This window comes from Arachis ipaensis, chromosome B7 (assembly GCF_059453495.1).
Source record: "Arachis ipaensis isolate K30076 ecotype BB chromosome B7, ASM5945349v1, whole genome shotgun sequence".
In the NCBI taxonomy this organism is placed as follows: Eukaryota; Viridiplantae; Streptophyta; class Magnoliopsida; order Fabales; family Fabaceae; genus Arachis; species Arachis ipaensis.
In genome coordinates, this window is record NC_142442.1 from 37,791,640 (window position 1) to 37,798,451 (window position 6,812).

Consider the following 6,812-nt stretch of genomic DNA (forward strand, 5'->3'; position numbering starts at 1 on the left):
CCAATTTAATTTATGAATTCTTCCATGTTACAGATTACTCTTTCAAATTAATGTTATTTGAGGTATTTCAGTTTATGATTGCTTTCTTTTATTTATGTTACTGTTATTCCCAATCTGAAGACATTTTTATTCCAGTAGATTGATTTTTCTCCCTTTTGGTCTTGGTTAAGAAATCAGTGACTCAGGAGTTATCAAACTCAAACATGATTGATAATTGTTATCCTTTCTAATTGAATTGAACTTCAATAATCCCAATCTTTTCTTAGGAAATAAATAGGATCTGAAGATCAAACTAATTAGTCACTTGACCTTCCCTTGCTTTAAGTAAAGGTTAACAAAGTGGAATTAAGACTCAATTTTCATCATCATTGATAAGGATAACTAGGATAGGTGGTGCACGAAATTGTGATCATCAACAATGGTGCTAAAGGACTTTGAGCTCTTAAACGTGAATCACACTTTGTCACAATTCCGCACAACTAACCAGCAAGTGCATTGGGTCGTCCAAGTAATAAACCTTACGTGAGTAAGGGTCGATCCCACGGAGATTGTCGGCTTGAAGCAAGCTATGGTCACCTTGTAAATCTCAGTCAGGCGGATTCAGATGGTGATGGAGAATTGATAATTAAAAGATAAATAAAACATAAAATAAAGATAGAGATACTTATGTAATTCTTCGGTTGGAATTTCAGATAAGCGTATGAAGATGCTTTGTTCCTCCTGAACCTCTGCTTTCCTATTGCCTTCTTCCAATCATTCATACTCCTTTCCATGGCAAGCTTTATGTTGGGCATCACCGTTATCAATGGCTACTTCCCGTCCTCTCAGTGAAAACGTTCCAAATGCGCTGTCACTGCACGGCTAATCATCTGTCGGTTCTCGATCATGTCGGAATAGGATCCATTGATCCTTTTGCGTCTGTCACACACCCCACAATCGCGAGTTTGAAGCTCGTCACAGTCATCCCTTCCCAGATCCTACTCAGCATACCACAGACAAGGTTTAGATATTCCGGATCTCAGGAATGGCCGTCAATAATTCTAGCCTATACCACGAAGGTTCCAATCTTAGATTAGAAACCCAAGAGATACGCATTCAAGCTTGTTTGCATGTAGAACGGAAGTGGTTGTCAGTCAGGCGTTCATAGGTGAGAATGGTGATGAGTGTCACGTAATCATCACATTCATCATGTTCTTGGGTGCGAATGAATATCTTGGAGAAGAAATAGACTTGAGTTGAATAGAAAAACAATAGTACTTTGTATTAATTCATGAAGAACAGCAGAGCTCCACACCTTAATCTATGGTGTGTAGAAACTCCACCGTTGAAAATACAAAAGTGATAATGGTGTAAGCATGGCCGAATGGCCAGCCTCCAAGGTCTAGGGACTAAACGTCGAAAGATGAAAATTCAACAGTATAAGGTCCTATTTATAGAGAACTAGTAGCCTAGGGTTTACAGAAATCAGTAATTAATGCAGAAATCTTCTTCCGGGCTCACTTGGTGTGTGCTTGGGCTGAGCATTGAAGCTTCCATGTGTAGAGACTTTTCTTGGAGTTAAACGCCAGCTTTTGTGCCAGTTTGGGCGTTTACCTCCAGCTTTTGTGCCAGTTCCGGCGTTAAACGCCAGAATTCATGAGCTGACTTGGAACGCCTGTTTGGGCCGTCAAATCTCGGGCACAGTATGGACTATTATATATTGCTAGAAAGCCCAGGATGTCTACTTTCCAATTCAATTGAGAACACGCCAATTGGGCTTTTGTAGCTCCTGAAAATTCACTTTGAGTGCAGGGAGGTTAGAATCCAACAGCATCTGCAGTCCTTTTTCAGCCTCTGAATCAGATTTTTGCTCAGGTCCCTCAATTTCAGCCAGAAAATACCTGAAATTACAGAAAAATACACAAACTCATAGTAAAGTCCAGAAAAGTAAATTTTATTTAAAAACTAATAAAAACATAATAAAAACTAACTAAAATATATTAAAAACATACTAAAAACAATGCCAAAAAGCGTATAAATTATCCGTTCATCACAACACCAAACTTAAATTGTTGCTTGTCCCCAAGCAACTGAAAATCAAATAGAATAAAAAAGAAGAGAATCTACAATGAATTCCAAAAACATCTATGAAGATCAGTATTAATTAGATGAGCGGGGCTTTTAGCTTTTTGCTTCTGAACAGTTTTGGCATCTCACTTTATTCCTTGAAGTTCAGAATGATTGGCATCTATAGGAACTCAGAATCCAGATAGTGTTATTGATTCTCCTAGTTAAGTATGTTGATTCTTGAACACAGCTACTTTATGAGTCTTGGCCGTGGCCCTAAGCACTTTGTTTTCCAGTATTACCACCGGATACATAAATGCCACAGACACATAATTGGGTGAACCTTTTCAGATTGTGACTCAGCTTTGCTAGAGTCCCCAATTAGAGGTGTCCAGGGTTCTTAAGCACACTCTTCTTTTTGCTTTGGACCTCGACTTTAATCGCTCAGTCTCAAGTTTTCACTTGACACCTTCACGCCACAAGCACATGGTTAGGGACAGCTTGGTTTAGTCGCTTATGCCAGGATTTTTATTCCTGTGGGCCCTCCTTTCCACTGATGCTCAAAGCTTTGGATCCTTTTTATCACCCTTGCCTTTTGGTTTAAAGGGGTATTGGCTTTTTCTGCTTGCTTTTCTCTTTTTTTTTTCTTTTCTCTTTTTTTTTCTGCAAGCTTTTCACTGCTTTTTCTTGCTTCAAGAATCAATTTTATGATTTTTCAGATCATCAGATAACATTTCTCCTTTTCCCATCATTCTTTCAAGAGCCAACAATTTTAACATTCATAAACAATCAAATTCAAAAATATATACTGTTCAAGCATTCATTCAGAAAAATAATAGTATTGCCATCACATCAAGATAATTAAACTATTTTAAAATTTGAAATTCATGCACTTCTTTTTCTTTTTCAATTAAAAACATTTTTCATTTAAGAAAGGTGATGGATTCATTTTTATAGCTTTAAGGCATAGACACTTAGACACTAATGATCATGTAATAAAGACACAAACATAAATAACATAAGCATAAAAATTCAAAAAACAGGAAAATAAAGAACAAGGAAATTAAAGAACGGGTCCACCTTAGTGATGGCGGCTTGTTCTTCCTCTTGAAGATCTTATTGAGTGCTTGAGCTCCTCAATATCTCTTCCTTGCCTTTGTTGTTCCTCTCTCATGGTTCTTTGGTCTTCTCTAATTTCATGGAGGAGGATGGAATGCTCTTGGTGCTCCACCCTTAGTTGTCTCATGGGTTTATCCTCATCAATGAGAATGTCTCCCTCTATGTCAATTCCAACTGAATTGCAAAGGTAACAAATGAGGTGAGGGAAGGCTAACCTTGCTACAGTAGAGGACTTGTCCGCTACCTTGTAGAGTTCTTGGGATATAACCTCATGAACTTCTACTTCCTCTCTAATCATGATGCTATGAATCATGATAGCCCAGTCTATAGTAACTTCAGACCGGTTGCTAGTAGGAATGATTGAGCATTAGATGAACTCCAACCATTCCCTAGCCACGGGCTTAAGGTCATGCCTTCTTAGTTGAACCGGCTTCCCTCTTGAATCACTCTTCCATTGAGCGCCCTCTTCACAGATGTCCATGAGGACTTGGTCCAACCTTTGATCAAAGTTGACCTTCTAGTGTATGGGTGTGCATCTCCTTGCATCATAGGCAAATTGAATGCCAACCTTACATTTTCCGGACTAAAGTCTAAGTATTTCCCTCGGACCATTGTAAGCCGATTCTTAGGATCCGGGTTCACACTTTGATCATGGTTCTTGGTGATCCATGCATTGGCATAGAACTCTTGAACCATTAAGATTCCGACTTGTTGAATGGGGTTGGTGAGAACTTCCCAACCTCTTCTTCAGATCTCATGTCGGATCTTCGGATATTCGCCCTTTTTGAGCTTAAAAGGGACCTCGAGGATCACCTTCTTCTTGGCCACAACTTCATAGAAGTGGTCTTGATACACCCTCGAGAGGAATCTCTCCATCTCCCATGACTCGGAGGTGGAAGCTTTTGCCTTCCCTTTCCTCTTTCTAGAGGTTTCTCTGGCCATTGGTGCCATTAATGGTTATGGAAAAACAAAAAAGCTTTAGCTTTTACCACACCAAACTTAGAAGGTTGCTCGTCCTCGAGCAAAAGAAGAAAGAAGAGAGTAGAAGAAGAAGAAATAGAGGAGATGGAGGGGGCTTTGTGTTTCGGCCAAAGGGGAGAAGTGGTGTTTAGGTTGTGTGAAAATGAAGGAGTGAAGATGGGTTTATATAGGAGTGGGGAGGGGGTATGGTTCGGCCATTATGGGTGGGTTTGGGTGGAAAAGTGGTTTGAATTTGAATGGTGAGGTAGGTGGGGTTTTATGAAGGATGGATGTGAGTGGTGAAGAGAATGGTGGGATTTGATAGGTGAGGGGTTTTTGGGGAAGAGGTATTGAGGTGATTGGTGAATGGGTGAAGAAGAGAGAGAGAGGTGGGGTAGGTGGCGATCCTGTGGGGTCCACAGATCCTGAGGTGTCAAGGATTTCTCATCCCTGCACCATGTGGCGTGCAAAACGCCCCTTGCTGCCAATCCTGGCGTTAAATGCCAGGCTGCTGCCCATTTCTAGCATTTAATGCCAACTTCTTGCCCATTCCTGGCGTTCAACGCCAGTCTGGTGCCCATTTCTGGCGTTAAACGCCCAGAATGGTGCCAGACTGGGCGTTTAACGCCTATTCTGCTACCCTTACTGGCGTTTAAACGCCAGTAAGTTTCTCCTCCAGGGTGTTCTATTTTTCATTCTGTTTTTCCTTCTGTTTTTTATTTTTCAATTGTTTTTTTGTGACTTCACATGATCATCAACCTATAGAAAACATAAAATAACAAAAGAAAATAGAAATGTAATATAGATAAGTAAAAATTGGGTTGCCTCCCAACAAGCGCTTCTTTAATGTCAATAGCTTGACAGTGACTCTCATGGAGCTTTACAGATATTCAGAGCAATGTTGGAACCTCCCAACACCAAACTTAGAGTTTGAATGTGGGGGGTTCAACACCAAATTTAAAGTTTGGTTGTGGCCTCCCAACACCAAACTTAGAGTTTGACTGTGGGGGATCTGTTTGACTCTGTATTGAGAAAAGCTCTTCATGCTTCCTCTCCATGGTGACAGAGGGATATCCTTGAGCTTTAAACACAAGGGAGTCTTCATTCACTTGAATGATCAATTCTCCTCTGTCAACATCAATCACAGCTTTTGCTGTGGCTAGGAAGGGTCTGCCAAGGATGATGGATTCATCCATACACTTCTCAGTCTCTAGGATTATGAAATCAGCAGGGATGTAATGGTCTTCAACTTTTACCAAGACATCCTCTACAAGTCCATAAGCCTGTTTCTTTGAATTGTCTGCCATCTCCAGTGAGATTCTTGCAGCTTGTACCTCAATGATCCCTAGCTTCTCCATTACAGAGAGAGGCATAAGGTTTATACTTGATCCCAGGTCACACAGAGCCTTCTCAAAGGTCATGGTGCCTATGGTACAAGGTATTGAGAACTTTCCAGGATCTTGTCTCTTCAGAGGTAATTTCTGCCTAGTCAAGTCATCCAGTTCTTTGATGAGCAATGGAGGTTCATCCTCCCAAGTCTCATTACCAAACAACCTGGCATTTAGCTTCATGATTGCTCCAAGGTACTTAGCAACTTGCTCTTCAGTAACATCTTCATCCTCTTCAGAGGAAGAATACTCATCAGAGCCCATGAATGGCAAAAGTAAATTTAATGGAATCTCTATGGTCTCAATCTGAGCCTCAGATTCCCATGGTTCCTCATTAGGGAACTCCTTGGAGGTCAGTGGACGTCCATTGAGGTCTTCCTCAGTGGAGATTACTGCCTCTTCCTCCTCTCCAGGTTTGGCCATGTGAGACATGTTTATGGCCTTGCACTCTCTCTTTGGATTCTCTTCTGTATTGCTTGGGAGAGTACTAGGAGGGAGTTCAGTAATTTTCTTACTCAGCTGACCCACTTGTACCTCCAAATTTCTAATAGAGGACCTTGTTTCAGTCATGAAACTTTGAGTGGTTTTGATTAGATCAGAGACAATGGTTGCTAAATCAGAGTGGCTCTATTTAGAATTCTCTGTTTGTTGCTGAGAAGATGATAGAAAAGGCTTGCTATTGCTAAACCTGTTTCTTCCACCATTATTGTTGTTGAAACCTTGTTGAGGTCTCTATTGATCCTTCCATGAGAGATTTGAATGATTTCTCCATGAAGGATTATAGGTGTTTCCATAGGGTTCTCCCATGTAATTCACCTCTTCCATTGCTGGGTTCTCAGGATCATAAGCTTCTTTTTCAGAGGAAGCTTCCTTAGTACTGTCTGTTGCTGTTTGCATTTCAGACAGACTCTGAGAAATCATATTGACTTGTTGGGTCAATATTTTATTCTGAGCCAATATGGCATTCAGAGTATCAATCTCAAGAACTCCTTTCTTCTGAGCTATCCCATTATTCACAAGATTCCTTTCAGAAGTGTACATGAATTGGTTATTTGCAACCATTTTAATGAGTTCTTGAGCTTCTGCAGGTGTCTTCTTCAGATGAAAAGATCCTCCAGCAGAGCTATCCAATGACATCTTGGATAGTTCAGACAGACCATCATAGAAAATTCCTATGATGCTCCATTCAGAAAGCATGTCAGAAGGGTACCTTCTGATCAATTGCTTGTATCTTTCCCAAGCTTCATAGAGGGATTCACCTTCCTTCTGTCTGAAGGTTTGAACTTCCACTCTAAGCTT

General features: G+C 40.5%; 1 non-coding gene across 1 annotated transcript; it reads left to right on the forward strand.

Annotated features, from left to right (window-relative positions):
* The first annotated feature begins 6,704 nt into the window (after nt 1-6,704).
* Nucleotides 6,705-6,812, forward strand: LOC148550875 (small nucleolar RNA R71). Its single transcript, XR_015893783.1, has one exon. It is a non-coding gene; the product is annotated as a small nucleolar RNA R71 (small nucleolar RNA).